A 19,712-nucleotide genomic window follows, 5' to 3' on the forward strand; every position below is an offset into this window, starting at 1 on the left:
TGAATAACCCTTCACATATACACATATATCTTTTTTTTAAAAGAAAACAACCTAAGGTATTAAACTTGGGGTATTTTGACTCTTTTCATGCAACCATTTTACACCAATCTATGCCAAATAAAAAAAAATGGTGATTTTTTGACACACAGCGTAATTTAAGAACACATGTACGGAAAACTTTAAGGGTTACTGCCAAAGAACACCCCAATATGTGCTCAGCAACATCTCCTGAGTACAGTGATACCCCCCATGTATAGGTATGTTGGGTTCTCTGGGGGCTAAATTACCTTATTTGGAGTGTGCACATTCCAGTTTTCCAACTTGGAATTTTCACAGCTGATCATCTTGCATCCATGTCCTATTTGGGACATTTTTTAAGCCAGCCAATGTAATTTACCCCCATCAAACCATATAGTTTTGAAAAGTAGACACACTAGGGTATTTCAAATGGGGTATCTTAACACTTTCCATGCTCTCATTCTACCACCAGTCTTTTTCAAACTTTTGGGTAGTCATTTGTTATTTTTCTCTTACATTGTAATTTAGGCATGGATTCTCAAGTCCTGTTATGTGTTACTGCCAAAGAACACCCCAATTTGTGTTCAGCAACATCTCCTGAGTACAGTAATACCACCCATGTATAGGTGTGTTGGGTTCTCTGGGGGCTAAAAGACCTTATTTGGAGGTTGCACATTCCAGTTTTCCAACTTGGAATTTTCACAGCTGGTCATCATGCACCCATGTCCTATTTGGGACATTTTTGAAGCCGGACAATGTAATTCACCCCCATAAAACTATATACAGTATTTGAAAAGTAGACACCCTAGGGTATTTCAAATGGTGGTATTTTAACACTTTCCATGCACTAATAAAAAAAAAAATATATATTATTTAATTTTTTTTCTTTTTTTTTAGTATTCACTGAGTGCCTCGACCCATTGAGGCACTCAGTACAGGCAGAGCATCGGAAGTCTGCCTGATGGCTTCCAATGCCCTGCCTCACTGCCGGAGTCTACATGGGGCAACCCGGAAGTGATCGCTCCGGCGGGGGAGAGGAGGGTCGATCACCCGGTGTTCTCGGGGGGCCACCGCCAGTGAGGGGCATCACTGCAATACCATTAGAGCTGCTGGAAGCGATCATGATCATTAGGTGGTCACTAAGTGGTTAAGTAGAAGCATTGGGAGAAATACCAGAGAATTCAATTTGCAAGCCCCATTTTTGACATTGTAACTATCCAAAGCCTCATATAACCTGTAAATGGTGCTTACTGTTACATGGAGGGTACTTGTGAGACATGGCTGAACACAACAGCAAACCAGTCTGGCAAATTTCAAAATGTAAAAGCTGAAAAGGGCATGCACCATATTTCACCCTGTAACTTTCCAAAACATCATAAAATTTGTTCATGGGGGACATCATTGTACTTATGGAACATCACAGCATACAGATATGTATTGCAGTAAAAGCTAACAGTATTATGACATTCACAGTTAAAATATCCTGCAGCATGGCAAATAATGTGTTACTCTTTTATGTGTGTGTATATATATATATATATATATATATATATATATTTATTAAAAACCAACATTATTTATACAATGTAGCAACAGAGTAATAAATAGACTCACAAATATGTCTTGAACTTTTTGAAGTTGGTGATTTAGCCAACAAAAGTCACTCACTGTTCCTGTGATTACACTTATATTCATGTGTAACTGAAAAAAATTACTAGTATTTACCATGTAATTTGAAATATACCAAATATACCAATTTTATATGAAAATTAGTACCTGTCATTTTGGAAATGTTGAAAGCAAACCCTCCACATATAGTATCCGTCCTGAAAAACTGTGGTGAAGGTGTGCATTTATGCTGTCAGTGTGGACCTCTAACAAAATACATGCCACTTTTGATTTGGATTGCATTCTCAAAGAAGCAATTTATAAATCACATGATCATTTTAACAGTAATTAAACTACTGAATTGGAGAATTGAAAAATACAATTATTATTTCTTATGGGACCTAGTGGCTGAGAAAAGTTGCAAAAAACATCTAACACTACAGATTTGAAGACATATTTCATCTTGTTGCTTTAGCACAAATTATGCAATTTACAGGATGTTTTAATAAACAAGGAATTGTCAAGATAAGTGCGCATTCCAAGGCTAACTAGAAAATAGTGAATTAGAAATATAGAAATCACAGTTTATAATGTTACAGTTTATTTATTTACTAAAGCCAAATACGCTCTGAATTCAGTTGACCCAAGCAAATCCAGATGCATTTGGTATTCAGATTAAAATCAGTGCTTTCACAGCTGAAAACTTTCCCCCCACCTGTTGTTTCACAGGCCCCATCCCTATTAAATGAGGCCTTTCCTTGTGACTGGGTAGTAATGTATTGATGCATGCACGTTTAGTTTTAAGAGCAGTTAAACCTAGGATTAAGGTTTCTTTAGGTTTTGGCTTTTTACTGCTTACATTTGGGAATAGCAAACTGATTTGTTTAGGTCTCCTGTGGGAATACATCTAGTGTTAAGGTAAAAGGTATTTAAAGGCATGTGGAGTTTGAAGAATTATTTTGAAAGTACTCCCCATTATGTTCTTCTGCAGTCAAGTCAACCTCTTTTGATTGTTGAGCTGCAGTAGTTTATACACAGTGTGCATCACTCCGTGCTGTCGCTGCTCTTCCTAAAAATCATTTCCTGTGTGAGAGGCTGTTGGTGGGCATCCTCACTCAGTACCAACTTTACACCCTCTATAACTGTTTATGCTGCATTGATATAAAGCATGGGAGTCTTACTGGACTACATATGACACTGGCCCTTCCCACCAGCCCACTCAAGCTCCAAAAAGGCCCATTATAAGTACTGAATACAGGCAGCACGTAGAGCAAATGCATCTGTAGATATGTGCCTTTTCTGCCTAATAGGACATATACTGTAGCTGGAACAAGATGGGGTGCACTCTAGGGTATAGAACCAACAAAGGAGAAATATGCAGGAACTAAGCGGTGCAGGGTCTATGTAGCTTCCATGCAAAACTAGCACTCCCCCACAGGTTGCCAGCTATTATGTTGCTTAATGTGCACATTAAAGGGAGTGGAAATGTTCACACCCTTCAACTTTGCATAGCCAGTTAAGGAGTTTAATAAGAGCTGTACAATTACGTTAAATAGACTCTGCACAGTATCTCATAACCATGAAGTAGGCCATTAAACATGGCAGATAAGCACAGTGTGGTCCTTTGTGTCAGGCACATATTAGAGCAAACCTAAATCAAAAATATTAATAGAACAGACAGACTAACAAACAGATATACAGAAATGTTCATAGTCTGTCTTCGCACCCAAAGTGTCTGTATAGTTGCAGTCATAGATATGCCAGTTGTCACCAACCTACCAATCTCTCCTAGAGCAAGCCTTGCAGGGCTCCCAATGGGACTTCTTTAGATACATGTTAATTCCAACCGACCTAGCACTGAGTGCAGAAGGTAGTGAGAGGCAATCCTCAATGTATCAATTTACTCAAAGCAGGACCTGGATGAATACTTCCAAAAACATAATATTCAGGGATATCCTTTTTAATATGTGGGATAACAGCTTCTTGGTCAAAGGACTGCCATTCTGTTGTCAAGAAGTATTTTTTTCCCTAGCTCCTAGTTCTCTTGATTCCCTTCCATCATATCCATCATTAATAAGGCAGCCTGTTTCATTTGTTAAAACACAACTTCTACAAATATATCATTTTTAAGCTATGCATTGAAAGTGCTAAGTTGCTTACCCCATTTGTGTTCATTAAATTCTTAATTTTGTTAGTAAAATGTTATTATAATGTTTACATTTTATGGTTTAATAATGAAATAAAATTGTTCAATGTAGTGATTTTGCCCTGCCTAGCTGAGTCTTGTGGTGCTCCACACTATAGGACGGTCACTGACACTACAGACTAAATGTGTGAGAAAGCTTAGTTCTTGTGAGTGCGTTTTTGATAAATCCGCTATTGTGAACTTTAAATTACTTACTTCTGTTCCCCGTTTATCATTAATGGAAGATGGCAAAAGGAAAAAGATTGCAAGATTGCAATCAAACGTTCTTAAAGCAAGTTCTCAAACTTCCTATTTTAAGTATTTTTTTTCTCCATCCCGTTATATAATAATCTCGGTTTTGCCAACTCAGTATAAGCAAAAATGCCTGATAGTGTGTATTCGGTAGGCCAAGCAATCTAATAGCCATTTGTGCATGTCTGCATAGTGATAGGTGGCATTTTTTCTGTTGCTTGGCTATCCTAATGTCCTTCACAATTTTTTTTGGTACCAAAATTTGGCCAAGCTGAACAGCAGCATGAACTAAATGCTGCAGTACTGAAAAAAAAAGAAAAATCTACAAAGTGGTTCAGAAGAACCAAAATATTTTGCCCTGCAAAAGTCTACCCTTCATCATTCCTGGTTAGTTCATTAACTGGGAAATTGCCATTCTACCTGAGCATGTGTTCACTCCAGTAGTCTAAATCCTCTATGATCTCTATGGTCCATCCTCTATGGCCTATGGTACAATTTCCACTACCTTACTTTACATCAATCATCTGCTTCTCCTGTTGAGTTCCACAAATCTGAAATAAACTGCCAAAAACTCAAATCAGTCTGCAATCCCTGAAGTATCTGTGAAAGTTGCTGCACATTGTTAACTTAATCTACATATCTCACAGTATATGTGCAACAGTGTGCAACAGTTTGCAGACATATTTGAAAACAAGAAAACTCTATGTATCATTCCTAGTAAAACATTTGTTAGGTAAATTAAATAAAATGAATAAAACCTTAATAAACTATCAAAAGAATTGCAAATAATAGGTCATCATGTCCCAATTTGAAAATATTCCGGTATATTCTAATTTGTCGACTGCATCATAAATGTTAAAATTCCCTTATTGATTTTTTACATTGTGAGAGAGAGAAAATATATCATCAGTAGGTACGTATTTATAGTCCACGTGAAGGGGACACTCCACCCGACCAAATACAAATTAAATAAGAGTCACTGTTAAGTAGATATACCACAAATTAATTATAAATTTTTGTTCATTGTGGACATATCTAAAAACCTCTTGCAAAACCTGCAGTTATCCTGTCTGCAGCATTTGCAAGCCCTCCCCTTCTCTCATTTAAATTTTATTGAGTTTTCATAAATGGGCGAAGGATACAGAAAGGGAAGATCCAATTTTATATTATTACAGAACAAAGCATATGGTATAGATTAACTTTTATGTACATGGGTCTATCATTGTAACATTAAACATCTATTGTAGGGATGCAATCTAAGTCTCTGTCAAACAACTTTTGCTAACACAGGAGATCAAATTCATGGTGTTGACATGTATGTATTATTTAGCAAAGGGTGGGGTATAGAAAGGAAAATAAATAACTAAGATTATAGTAGTAATAACAAACAGTTTTGCTTAGTCAAAGGGAATCTATCTGTATCACTCGTGGTGTAATGATCTCTTGTGGATTTTTTTTGTTATTTTTTTTACACTATCAGAACTTGGTTGGTTTTTAATGAGTGCATTGGGTAAATACAAGGTTGCCAAATGTTGTTAAAGGACTCACGTTGCAAGGTTGTGTCTATTTACAAGCTTTCATACGTCTAGCATAGAGTGGACCAACATTCCACAGGCCACAATCAACAACCTGATCAACTCTATACGAAGGAGATGTGTTGCACTGCGTGATACTGACTGGTTTTTGGACCCCCCCGGATCCCTCCTATACAGTAAAACGTCACATTTTAGAGTGGCCTTTTATTGTGGCCAGCCTAAGGCACACCTTTGCAATAATCATGCTGTCTAATCAGCATCTTGATATGCCACACCTGTGAGGTGGATGGATTATCTAGGCAAAGGAGAAGTGCTCACTAACACAGATTTAGAGAGATTTGTGAACAATATTTGAGAGAGTTCAGCGCATGAAAAATAGGGGCAAAAACAAAAGTGTAGCGTGTGTAATTTTGTTCAGTGTATATAATGTGCTAGGCAATTAAAACATGGTTTGATTACAAATGCATAGTGTTATTTCTTTATCCCTTTAAATGTTAAATAAAAAAGCATAATATTTTTTTATTATTTTCATGACAAAGTGCATTTAATGGCAGTTGGTTTAATCATTTATATTTTGCCATTTTAATATCATGTGAATCTTAAAAGGAAACAACAACACTAGGTTGTCTTCTGATCATCAAAGAGTTAAACAGCCTCTGACTGCTGATGATTACTTTAAAGTAAAGATTTTATTAAATGTTAAAACGTTCTACCAAATGGCAGATATTTGATGTGAAGAAACTACATTTCTTTGTACAATCATGAAAGCTATCATGGACATAGAGGGAAAACAAAATCCCTTATTGTACAGATTACAGGAACAAGAATCCTCTCAGATACTAATCTATATTAATCACAATGACACCGGGCGCATCCCTCCGATCATTACACATTAAAACCATGGAGGTCAACCATAGAATCATTTAATATTATTTGCCATGTGCTCCCATGGCCCTATGATATTATCACACATCAGGAGGGAAATATGACATTTAAAATAATGAAGGCATCTTATGAAAGGTTGATATGTATGGAAATGCCCAGTGCCACTGTCTTGATTTGCATTACAAACATAATGCAGCGAAACAGGAACAAAGAACCAATCATGTAGTTATAGCCAATGATTAGACTTTAAAGAACAGTTTTACTTGTTATAGATCATATGTAAATGGTCATAAAAAGTTGGGAATGATATATGTGGTTTGATTCTTCTATATATTTATGCAAAATGTAAACTTATAAGTTGCTTAAATAAATTAGCTTAAAATAGGAAATATATGTAATTGTAACTTCAGAGTGTTTATTTAAAAGTTTACTGTAGATAACATAACTTAGATCCCTCTCAAGTACAGTTCACCAATGCCTCATATAAAGTAAACCAATTTGCCCGCTGTTTCTTTCTTGATACAACTCTCCCTTTGACCTTGATAGGATGGATAGGCTATTGTTTTAAATATATCCCTGCACATAGTGTGCAGAACTGATGAACATTTTTGAGGTCAATGGTAGCATTAACAAAAGGAACTCCATTTGTACATCGAGGGAATTTGCATGTCCATTTATAAAATCTTCATGTTATGCACCTCTGATTATTGGACAGGGAACACTTTATTTTCGAGAAGAAGTTGACCTTAGTGTGATTGTGTTATCTGAACTTTGACAAATTGTTTAGTACTAAAATTAAACCCATCGCCATGGAAACCAGTGGAGCCAGCAGGCTCATTTTGGTTGGTGACTCCAACCTTTTTACATTTTTGCCACCACTTTGTATAACACTGATAATTAACCACCCTAGTATAAACAGTATACCAGCATCTTGATTACTGTGCTCAGACGCAGTTTATTTGCTAATCAATGAGTCATTTGGGCTTTCTAAATTATGACAATATTTTCACCCAGAAATGTAAAAGGAAGGACATCCATTTTCACTTGTACCTGATATTGTTTAATAAATGAATGTGATAAGTACAATTAATATGCTAATGAAATAGCTCAGTGGTTAGTACTCTAGGTCATTTTTTGATGAAGAGAAAATCTTCACAGACCATAATATTTTTTTAAATGCTCTGTCTATTACTTGCACATTATATCAGAGTCTTAAAATATGCTTCATTAAAGAAAAAATGGCTACTGTTTTTATAATGGTTAACCCTTCAATATGATTGGCCAGGTTAACCAACATTGATTGGCCTATTTAACCAACATTGTCCCTTTGACAGTGAGGTTTTATGTTATGTTTAACATAAATGTGATTAATGATATATTACTAATCATTCTTGAGATGCACAATTCAAATGCTTAGTGCTGTATTGCTTAATAAGCATTGCTAGGCAACCAAAAGCAGAGGAAACTAGTGAAATGGGCGCTTCTCAGCATTTTTACACATAATGGAATATATGAATCATTAATCAACATCTGCAATTATCTGTACTTGTTAAACTAAGTTGGAGAAAACAATTAAAATGAGAAAAAAAAAATCCTTGAATAAATGAAAATTTGCTTATATAAAAAAGACTTTCAAGTGGGATAGAGGGAATTATTTTGTATCAGAGTAAATTATAGACACAGAAACAATTGAAGTGCAAAAGATTTTTAAGGACTGCAAAATGTTAATTTTCCTTGCAAGATGCACTTGTTTCATTCTTGATTGACAATAATTATGCCTAATTATGTTAGGGTGCATTGATAATAAGATAGAAAGCGTCTTGCTGCTACAATGAATCGTATATGGAGCCAAGATATGCCTAGAACAGCAATGCCAAATCTTGGTTTCTCTGTATAAAGTCTACATGCGAATCTTGGGTAACGTAGTTTATGTCTCTATTCAGGCACCAAATTACATTCACTAGTTTACTAAGACAGCTGCAACTAAGAAAACGTGTGTTGTCTGCCAAATGCAGATCTGGGTGCCGGGAGAGTTTGTGGTGTTGCCTGTGTCCTATTTCTTGCTTGCCCATCTTTTGCCCTGTTTATGGTACCATTTATGCTATTTTTTTTTCTCAAATGCCTTTTTACCTCTTTATACCAGTCTCTGTCCTTCTTGTGTCTTGTATTACACCTCTTCCATCTTCATTAATGTCTACACTGTCCACGTTTGCATAGCTGACAGGATGCCAACTGCACAACTTTCTGTACGCATACAGTCGTAATCTTTTTTTTCTTCTGGCCGATGTATTCAGGTCCAGGTGTATGTGACTAAGATGAGATAAGATCCTAGCATCTGGTACGCATCTGGTACCGTAGTGCAGCCTCTAACCCCTGGTGAAGGTTCTTACAATGGAGAACAAACCTTCCTGGAGTAAAATAAGAAACATACAGTGTTATATAAGCACAGATGTAGATTCATTATCTGATAAAACATTGTATGTTGTTTCTATATTTCTGTATTATAAAATACCCATAATAATTATCACAACTTATTATCCATTATTAGATGATGTTTATACAAACTTAAAAAACTGGATAAAGCAGAGCAATAGCATAGGCAATTACTCATTCTGACCTCTCTTAGGATCTGATTCTAGTTCCAAGTCTATTTCTTCATTTTGCTGTGCATGTATCTTGTCAGCATTAATATCTACATTACACGTTTAAATTGCTGAAATACAAACTGACATCTTTTTTGCTCCTCTCGCACATTTTGGAACTACTCACTTAATTTAGTTGTGTGGAAAAGCTATACGATGCTATCTGTAATGAAACCTTTAGTGAAACACTCATTTTTTAGTATGATTAAATCCAACCCCTCTTACCTGCTTCCTGTGAAATGACAGCTGGCATGTTCTATGTATTTTCCAAATAAACCTCTCATGACAGGTTCATTTGAATTGAAATCCCCCCACCCCAGGGGCGGCCTGCAGAGGTGGCTCTGTAGAGGTGGCCTCGCAGCCACCTAAAACGCTTTATGGCAGACTGTGGGGCCTGGCAGCTTTCTCAGTATGCCGCCGGGTGCAAGACCCCACCAGGCTGCCCAGCCTGGCTGGAAAGCGCTGGTGGCCGCTGGTCTGCAGCTCCGCAGTGTGCTGAGCAGCAGATCAGGTGTCTTGCGAGATATAGCCAATCAGAGTGTTGCCGCTGGTCTCACGAGATACATGGTCTGCAGCTCTGCACACCGAGGAGCTGCAGACCGGATATCACCACCGGACCACCAGGGAGCCCACTGGATTACCAGGAAACCCACACTGGACCACCAGGTAATGACAAAAGGTATTTAGTCCCCCCTACCTCTCACCATCACCCATCTGCCTCACACTAACATCACCCTCCCTTTCACCATCACCCCGCTCCCTCTCACCATCACCCCCCTCTCTCTCATCACCCCCCTTAAACCATCACCGTCTCCCTCACACCATCACCCCCCTTCCTCACACCATCACCCCCCTCCTTCACATCATCACCCCCTCCCTCACATCATCACCCCCTCCCTCACACCATCACCCCCTCCCTCACACATCACCCATCCTCCCTCTCACTATGAACCCCACATAAACCACATTGTATCTGATTTGTCTTGCTCCATAACATCAATATCCATTAAAAAACAGGAAAAGGTGGGCATGGATGGTGAGCTGATTCGGTGGTGCAATGGGACACTTGACTAGATTGCCCCCCAGGCCCAAGGCTGCCAGCCCTTTCCTGCCTCATCCCCAACAACAAATTAATATATCATGTATTATAGAGACAGTGCCAGTGCTACCATAAGAATGCACAGTCAGCTGCCTTATTGCACACAAGCTTGGGCGGTGCAATGTTCAAGTGACAGGTGAGAAAGGGAGCACCAAAATAGAGGATGTTCTTTATTCAATGTGGGCTGACACGAAGCTGCTCATAGTACGTGGAGTGAGTGAGGAAATGAGAAGTGAGCATAAAGAAAATCCTCTATGTCTGACAGGTCATTCTACAGACAGGATAACAGCTGCAAAAGTGGGCAGGTCAAGTTAAATAGTAGGGCAAGAGACACAGCAGGGATAGAGAAACATAGTGTGGTGTAAGAAACACAAAGGGGGTGAAGAGACAGAAAAGGGGAGATAAAATACACAGAAGGTGAATAAGACATTGAAATGGGAGGATAAGAGACTCAATAGGTTGTAGAAGACAAACAAGGGAGTAAGAGACCACAAAAGTGTGGATAATGTCAGGATCAAATCTCTCTTACCTCTCTTATTCTCTGCGATGCTGCACTCTCACATGCTGCGGGTTCTTATGGGTGACAGAATTTGGGTCTGGAAACCAAATTCGGGTTTGAATGCTGTACCAAATTAAATATTTAAAAGAGGTTTTCTATTACCCACAAATCATAAAAGATTCCACTATGACATGGGACAATATAAATTAAGTACTGCCTGTATATACTTACCACTCCATGTTACCCTGTTGTAGTTCTTGTTACTTTAGAAAAAAAGTTTCTTGTGTATCCTTTTCCTGATATTCTGATATTTAATGTTCATACATTTCTACTGAACTCTGTACTTCTTTGAACTTGGCTAGTTTAATAATGTATCTGTATCTCTCCTGTCCTTGATCTCACCACTTACGGATCGGTAAATGGAAAGTCTATATGTTGTTACATAGGTCTATACGTTTAGGTTCCTTCTCGTTCCTGACAGATTAGAAATCAAAAACAGAACTAAGAACAAAAATAGGGGCTATGATATGCAAAAAGAATGGTCAAGAAGAGTAAAAGGGCAATTAAGAGACACACAGGCTTGAACAGGCTAAGATGCACTTTGGGGGTTGTCAAAATGCATCTTTGCCCGAGTAGTGAGAAATCATTGCACCAGTCCAGCATTAAGATAAATTAAATATTCAATGTATAATGTAACTCACTTCACCTTACCTTCAGCTTTATGGTTGTTACAGTATCAAGAATGCAGTCCTCTACAAATACAGACAAGCCTAACACATACCTGCTGCCTACTACTAATGTACACTCGCATACTAAAACTACAAAAATTGGGTCAGTCTTGTATTGTTATATTGGGTCAGTCTTGTATTGTTATATGTGAATAACAAAGTCTTGTATTGTTATATTGGGTCAGTCAGAATTCTATATATATATATATATATAAATGTGCAGTCCTGAGCAATTTCTGAACTGTCTGAGGCTTTTTCACAGCCATTTGAGTTGATGATTCAAACCCCTCTGATTTGTTCAGCTGAGTTTTAGAACACTTTTGGAAGATAAGAAACTTGAAGAATTACTTATTACGATTTACCATAATATGTCTCACATTTTATTCAGGTTTTTCTTTTGCAAATATGGGGCTTTCATTTATTATAAAAATATGAATTGCATGCCTTAGTCGATCTCAGGTAGTCTAATTGGTTAAATGACAATACAACTGCAAAATATATCATAAAAATAACCAAGTAGTAATAATAGCTGCCTGTGTTGAACTAAGACATGAATCTAACAATTGGACCTTCAAAATTCATATGGAAAAACTAAATTCAGCAACCATACTCAAATGTTTTAGATGGCAATACGTATTTTAGTGCATGTTACATATAACACAATGAAAGTGTGTGAAGTTTTTTACTTACTGTTGGAACTGCTCTTAGGTGATCACCAGACCTCGACTACAATGGATTTAAAGTTTTATCCAGATCTTACTATGCCCCGAGATCTCGGAGATGTACAATACAAATGAGTCAAGTCAGAAAATGTCCGATATTTATTAAACAGAACAAAGCTCACAAGGCAAACAAAATAAGGGGATGTGTAGGGGGAGTATCATTAATTACCAATCAAATATTGACAACTATTAACTAACAGCATGAACAAGCTCATGCACACAGCATGAAATGGGCATGTAACCATTCATTGATCTAGAACTTATCTAGGGGGCATATGGTAGGTGGGGACTTAAAGGGGGTGGGGAGGACAAGATGGTCATGTGCAAAGATTATGTAACGTCCTTGCAATAGTCTTGTGAATCATCTTAGCAGAAGTTGACCCTTTCACTTACCTAATTATCCAATAGTTAGGTCCCTTCCAAAGCCACACACAATATCACAAATGTCCCTTAAAAATGCACGATGACCCATATTTAAAGCAAATACCAACCTTAACAGTGCTGCTTTCAGCTTCTTAAAAATTCTTAACATAAAGAAAGATATATGTAGGATACTTGACAATACTACATACTGCCCTTTGCTCATATTGTATTTTTTTGCATGTATTGTTGAAATTTAGACTTGAATTTCTGTGCAACACATCACACTACATAGAGATTTGACTCATTACCTGAAAGTTGACAAAATGAAAAGGCACGTGGCACCCTTTTCCTTTGTCTAAGCGTGCAGTCTCTTTTTAAATTATCCATCTTATCCATTTTCTACCATTTTTGCCCTGTAGCATTGGCTGACATTTCATAGAGAGTGAGCCAGCACAGGGGCGGAAAATATATAATTATGGGAAGCGTTTGCGTTTGATTTTCCCATTTCATACTTTTCATGATGCAGACAGAGGTGTTTGATTTAGAATTATAAGTTTCATTCTTCACTGACCTATGATTAAAATTCTGCCATTTTTATAAATAAACAGTAGAGCTTTTGCATATTTGAAGCTTTAAAATAACTCATAATTCCTTTTTTTTCTTTCCCGTGTTTACACTTCAAACAGAGACGGTTGCAGTCAATGTTTTCTCTCTTACTAAATAAATATTTTTTCAATCCTAAAAAAATCCCACGGAATATACATGTCACAAACCTTGCACAACCGCCATTCAATCTTTCCCCCAAAAAATAAATAAATGCCCAAGACAAGGCATTTCCTAATTTATATTGACAATCTCGTGTTGAATTAAAGAAAGGATGAAAGCAGCACTTAATATTTGCATAATATGAGCTATCCTAATGTACTTTAACATTTTTCAAATTGACTTTATTGCTGATCTGTGCGCAATACTCAAGAGGATAAAAGGTATTGCAATGACTCAGGCACAAAGAGGCTTCACTAATGCAACTGATATGTATGCAGTAGTTTGGCTCATACCGCTTGTCTAGTTGGCTTTGATGCCAATTCATATCACAAAGGTTCCCGTCAGCACTGAAATATTCATAAAAGGAACACATACATTCTGACCTTACAAAGCAGGTAGCAACTCAGTGCAAATGTAAAATCAGAGAATTAACAATTCTAAGAAAACACAGACATAGAGGTCAGAAAATATGGTATGTTAAGGTAAGTAACATATTTTGCATATTGTAGTTGCACTAAATTAAATCAGGGATTCATTTAAATGCATTTAATGGGAAAAATGCATCTGCTATACATTGGCATGCACAAGGTATGTACTGGGTGGGTCTTGGCACTTTGTAATTCCTCTGGAGCGCGGGCTATTACATGGTTCCAAAGCTCCTGCATGATTCATGAGTCTGCAGTGTAAACAAAAGATCTCTTTGAACAACTCTTAGCAACTTCTTTAGCAACACACATCCGCAACAGCTACCTACACACAATAACGCCGCTAGAGACGCTTCCGTGCTTCTCACTGTGATTTTCACAGTGAGAAGATGCCAGCATCCATAGGAAAGCATTGAGAATGCTTTCCTATGGACTGACTGAATGCGCGCGGCTTTTGCCGCACATGCGCATTCAGCCGATGACGTCCAAAGGAGGAGGAGAGTTCCCCAGCGCCGAGGGAGCCCGGCGCTGGAGACAGGTGAGTGTTCAAACCCTTCCTCCCCCTTCAGCCCGGCAGGAGGGGGGCCATGAGGGTAGGGGGAACCTATTAATACTATAGTGCCAGGAAAACAAGTTTGTTTTCCTGGCACTATAGTGGTCCTTTAAAGTCAAATCTAAAGTTAATATACACCATCATTTAACCTTCGTATTTCTTTATCTCTCACCTTCAATTCTGTCTTTTTCTCTCCCAACCTTCCCTCACCTCTTTGTGCTTATATATCCCGTTATCTACACTCAACCACTTGTGTCTTTCTAAATTTCATACTGTTATCTGACCACCTGTTCATCTCTCTCCTCCATCTCCTATTAAATCATTGTCTCTCCACCCCCACTAAGCCCTCTTACTCATTTCTCAATGATAACAGCTTATGCAAACCTTGTTGCTCATGTTAAGGACTGCTCTTATCTCCTAGTAGCCCAGCAAAGTACTAGGGTTAGTGCATTTTACTTCGTGTAACTTTGGTACTTCAGTACTTCAGATACTTTGACTAGCAGTCACCCTTTATAAAAAAAAAGAAACAAAAACATGCATTCTGAAGGCTCACCTTCATTCCTCATTACTTATCCAAAGTCCAAAACTGTTTGAAAGGATGTAACAATTCATTTGTCCTAGCAACAACATGTCTAATTGTCTTAACTGTATAACCTTCAGAGATAATTGAAATGTGAAATCAGTTTATTTGTACTTATATAAACTAAGGATTTGACTTCTTGTTGTTCTAATGTTACAGGTAATGAGTTATTTGAGTATGTAGCAGACGTTTTATATTAGCGCAACATTATATAAAGTACCGTCTTTTTCGCTCCATAAGACGCACTTTTTTCCCCTCAAAAGTGAGGGGAACTGTCTGTGCGTCTTATGGAGCGAATGTGAAGCTTTACTTACCTGTCTTGTAGCGTGGGCCGGCAGCACAGTGCGCACCGCGGTACAGGAACTTCAATTTCAGGTTTCGGTTTCCGGCAGGACTGAAAGGAAGTGCGCACTCAGTGTGCACACTTCCTTTCAGTCCCGCCAGAAACCGGAACCTGAAATTGAAGTTCCAGTACCGCGGTGCGCACTGTGCTGCCGGCCCACGCTACAAGACAGGTAAGTAATTATGGGACAAGGGGAGGGGAGAGGGGGTACACTATGGGACAAGGGGAGGGGAGAGGGGGTGCACTATGGGACAAGGGGAGGGGAGAGGGGAACACTATGGGAGGGGGGAACACTATGGGAGGAGGGGAGGGGGAGAACACTATGGCAGGAGGGGAGGGGGAGAACACTATGGGACAAGGGAAGGGGAGAGGGGAACATTATGGGAGGAGGGGAGAGGGAGAACACTATGGGAGGATGGGAGATCACTATGGGAGGAGGGGAGGGGGAGAACACTATAGGAAGAGGGGAGGGGGAACACTATAGGAGGAGGGGAGAGGGAACACTATGGGAGGAGGGGAGAGGGAACACTATGGGAGGAGGGGAGGGGGAGAACACTATGGGAGGAGGGAAGGGGAGAACACTATGGGAGGAGGGGAGGGGGGAACACTATGGGAGGAGGGGAGGGGGGAACACTATGGGATGAGGGGGAGAACACTATGGGAGGAGGGGAGGGGGAGAGCACTATGGAAGGAGGGGGGGACTCTATGGGAGGAGGGGAGGGGGAGAACACTATGGGAGGAGGGGAGGGGAGGGGGAGAACACTATGGGAGGAGGGGGGGACACTATGGGATGAGAACACTATTGGACAAGGGGATGGGGGTTAAAGAACACTATGGGACAGGGGAGGAGGGGTTAAAAATCACTATGGGACAGAGGAAGGGGGGGTTAAAAATCACTATGGGATAAGGGAGGGGGGTTAAAGATCATTATGGGACAGGAGAGGGGAGTGGGTGGTAAGGAACACTATGGGACAGGGGAGAAAAAAATATTCTGAACAAACTTTCCCATAGTAAAAAACACTATGGGATAGTTTGTTCAAAATATTTTTTTTTCTGGGTTTCCTCCTCTAAAAACTAGGTGCGTCTTATGGTGTGGTGCGTCTTATGGAGCGAAAAATACGGTATTTTATATTGACATGTAATAAACTATATTTATTTTCCAACTGTATAGTCACTTCAAAGTATTTTACTATGATGACCTTACCAATAAATTTTAGTCTATATAAATACTGTGTTCAGTAATCATACATCTAAGACTAATTGTAGCAATTGGTATATTTATTATAAAATACATATTTTTCCTTGTATTAAGGGTTACTCTAGGTAGCGTAACCACTTTAGTTATTTATAGTGGTCATGGTGCCTGGACTTTGTATATGCTCCTCTTTTCTATAAAACACTGCCCATCGAGAGAGTTAAAACCCCCCGCGAGAGGTGTAACATCGTTGGGGGCATCATTATCCAGTCTGGAACAAGAAGACATAAATTCTGTGCATATATCTATGCACAGACAATAATTTGGTGGCTGAGATTGGTCAGTTGATGCTCTCAGCCAATGAATGAGCAGCAAGATCAGCATTCAGCTTTAGTAGCTCTGTAGACGCTTGCTATCTTTAGCCTGCCTGCAGAGGAAACCAGATGCCCAGCGGGACCCAGGTAAGAAAGCAAACCATTGCAAAATGGTTTTCCAAATTACATGGGGACAGGGCTACTGCACTCCTGGCATTATAGCCACGACAACAGGGTGCAGTAACCATTTAAAAAAAAATTAACAAGCACTTTTTTTTTTTTTTAGTAAGGCATGATTCTACTTCTAGACAATTCAGCATTACAGTACTGTTTTCTAACAGACAAACAGACAGACACACACCAGAATGGTCAAAACGATGCGTATAATAGAAGAAAACATATTTCATGCTAGACAGAGCACCTTCTTCATTCTTTTTCCTAAACTCATACTTGTGTGTTGTCAAGAGAACCAACAGAAACAAAACTTTATTTTCTAAACAGTTTCACAATATTTCATTCATTCGCACAGCTCATTGATTCCCTTTCCTCCCCTTCCCTCTGTTTTATTTGAAAACTGTACCCAGACTAGACTATCAGTTCATTTGTTTTGTATACATAAAATGAATTTAATAGTGTTTTGCTCATTTTCTGTTCTCATTTTTAATTACTGTATTGTAAAATGGAAGATAAAGCTGACTGTACAATTGCAGTGCCGACAATTTCTCTACTGTTCAATATGGACACGGTATTATGCTTGCTTCCAATTTGTAAGCGACATCTGCTGCATTAAGTTACTTTGCATTTCTCCTAGTTATCAACTGGTTAAGCCATCTAAATAACATTATTTGTTTTTAATAAATTGAATTCAGGATATGCTGATATATACTAATGATGAAATAATATAATACTCAAGATTTTCAAATCTTAGATGATAATAATTGGGTTTGGTTTTCCAATGAAACAGTGTTGTATTACATATACATATTCGGAGAACTTGTTTTTTTCTAAATACCAATGATACAAAAATGCTGAATTTAGGGTCCTCTATTGACATTCATTAATCAGAGACTCTTGTTGACATTTTTCCTCTCCTTCCACTAGATTCCCAAATATGCCATTACCCCTTCTTTCACCCGTTGGACTTTGGGACCCAGGATTGCAGAATTTATATTGTTCTCTGACCAACCAATGACAGGGCCAGAAAAGTCTAGTTTCCTATGTATTCTAGAGTCAGTCGGTAATAACAAAACTCACACTATGCTCAAGGAATGTCCAGGCCCATTGTTCCAAACAAATAACATACAAAAATAACTTTCTTTTGTAGCTAGGGATCCTCATTCTTTGGCCACATACTCCTCTAAGCCATGCCATGCCATTCTCCAGAGACAGTGGGTGGAGTTTTAGCTACCCCTAAATGTAACCCCCAAAATGCATCATTACCTGTGTTGGCCTGTGTGTCTCTTAGCCCACCTTTTGGTCCTCTTACCTATTATTTGAGGGCTATTACCCCATTTTTGTGTGTTTTTCTCCTTTTTTGCATAGTATACCCACTTGTGGTCTCTTACGCTCTCACTTGTCTCTTATTCCTCTTTTGAATGTCTTACCTCCCTTTAGTGTATCTCATTTCCCTTTTGATTGTCTTAACCCTCCTTTGGTGCATGTTATCCCCCCATATGCCCCTCTTGTGTCCCTTACCACCCTGAATTTATACCAGAGCTCTACTGTAATATTACTCACAGTAATATGTCTTTACAATACAATAAATGTGCTTAGTCTGTGTACATTGTTCTTGTTCTAAATGTAATTTTAGTTGCATAAATTGTTATTAGTAAGTCTGCTAAATTTCTTAAAATAAACCCGCCCCTGTCGACGACCCCACTTACACAACTAAAATGAAGTGTCTCTCCTTGTCCATTTGAAATGTTGGAAGGTGTACTCTCACACCTCTGTGTCTATTACACCCATTTGTCTCCCCCCATTTATGTTCCTCCACCTTTGAATCTTTACCCCTTCCTGTATCTCTTACGCCCCTGAGTCAATTGCCTATTTTGTTTCTTCTTTTGTATTTTCCCTCTCTGTAACATGGCCTCACAGACTGCACTAGAAGATCCTCTTTTATCCTCTACCCAGTCTGACAGAAAACTCCCTGTCAGTCTGGGTAGAGGATAAAAAAATATTCTCTACTGCTGTATCCGTTTATAATAATTATTTAAAAATAAAAATAAAATTGTATTTAGATATTAAAGGGATACTATAAGTGCCAGGAATACAAAGCTGTATTCCTGGCACTATAGCATGCATGGTCTCCTCCCTAGCACCCCTGATGTCCCTTGACATTGGATTGTAGCTCTGCTTTCACCCATGTGCCGCGATGACCGGGCACCGAGTCATCAGAAAGGTGGGGCTTTTTGAGGGAGGAGAGTGTTCCCTGTTCATGAGATAAGAATTTGAAGGGACACTATAGACACCCAGACCACTTCAACTTTCTAGAGCACCTAGTCTGCCCCCAGTGGCTGTCTCCCAGACAGTCACTGGAGGTAATTCCTGCATCCAAATGGACCTTTGGTTCGTTATCTGATGCTGGACATCCTCACGCAGAGCAGAAGTGGTCTGGGTGCCTATAATACACCTTTAAATTCTTATCTCATGAACAGGGAACACCCTTCTCCCTCAAAAAGCCCCACCTTTCTGATGTAACTATTATAACATTCAAAATGTCCACAAATGCAACCAAAAAAAATGCAAATTAAGATAGCCTTCAGAAAGTTGCTTTGCAGTGGCATTATTAATCATAGCAATGTTATTGCCTTCCAAGCACTAGAAACCAGACAAAATACATCAATGAGCAAGTCCTACTTGACGTCATCAGAAATGTTCTCACAGCCATTGCTAAGAGATATGGGTGTTACTTTGGGACTTAGGACTAGGAGTATTTAGTGCTAGGGGTTGCCTGTAGTCCAGATGCTGTAGACTGTGACTCAAACCGAGTCAAAATATATAT

General features: G+C 38.7%; 1 protein-coding gene across 1 annotated transcript in view; it reads left to right on the forward strand.

Moving 5' to 3' along the window:
• The window catches only part of STPG2 (sperm tail PG-rich repeat containing 2), a 512,492-nt gene that overhangs the window by 270,543 nt on the left and 222,237 nt on the right, over positions 1-19,712 (forward strand). The gene's annotated exons all lie outside the window — the stretch shown is intronic.

The sequence above is a fragment of the Pelobates fuscus genome, chromosome 6, assembly GCF_036172605.1.
Source record: "Pelobates fuscus isolate aPelFus1 chromosome 6, aPelFus1.pri, whole genome shotgun sequence".
Classification (NCBI taxonomy): domain Eukaryota; kingdom Metazoa; phylum Chordata; class Amphibia; order Anura; family Pelobatidae; genus Pelobates; species Pelobates fuscus.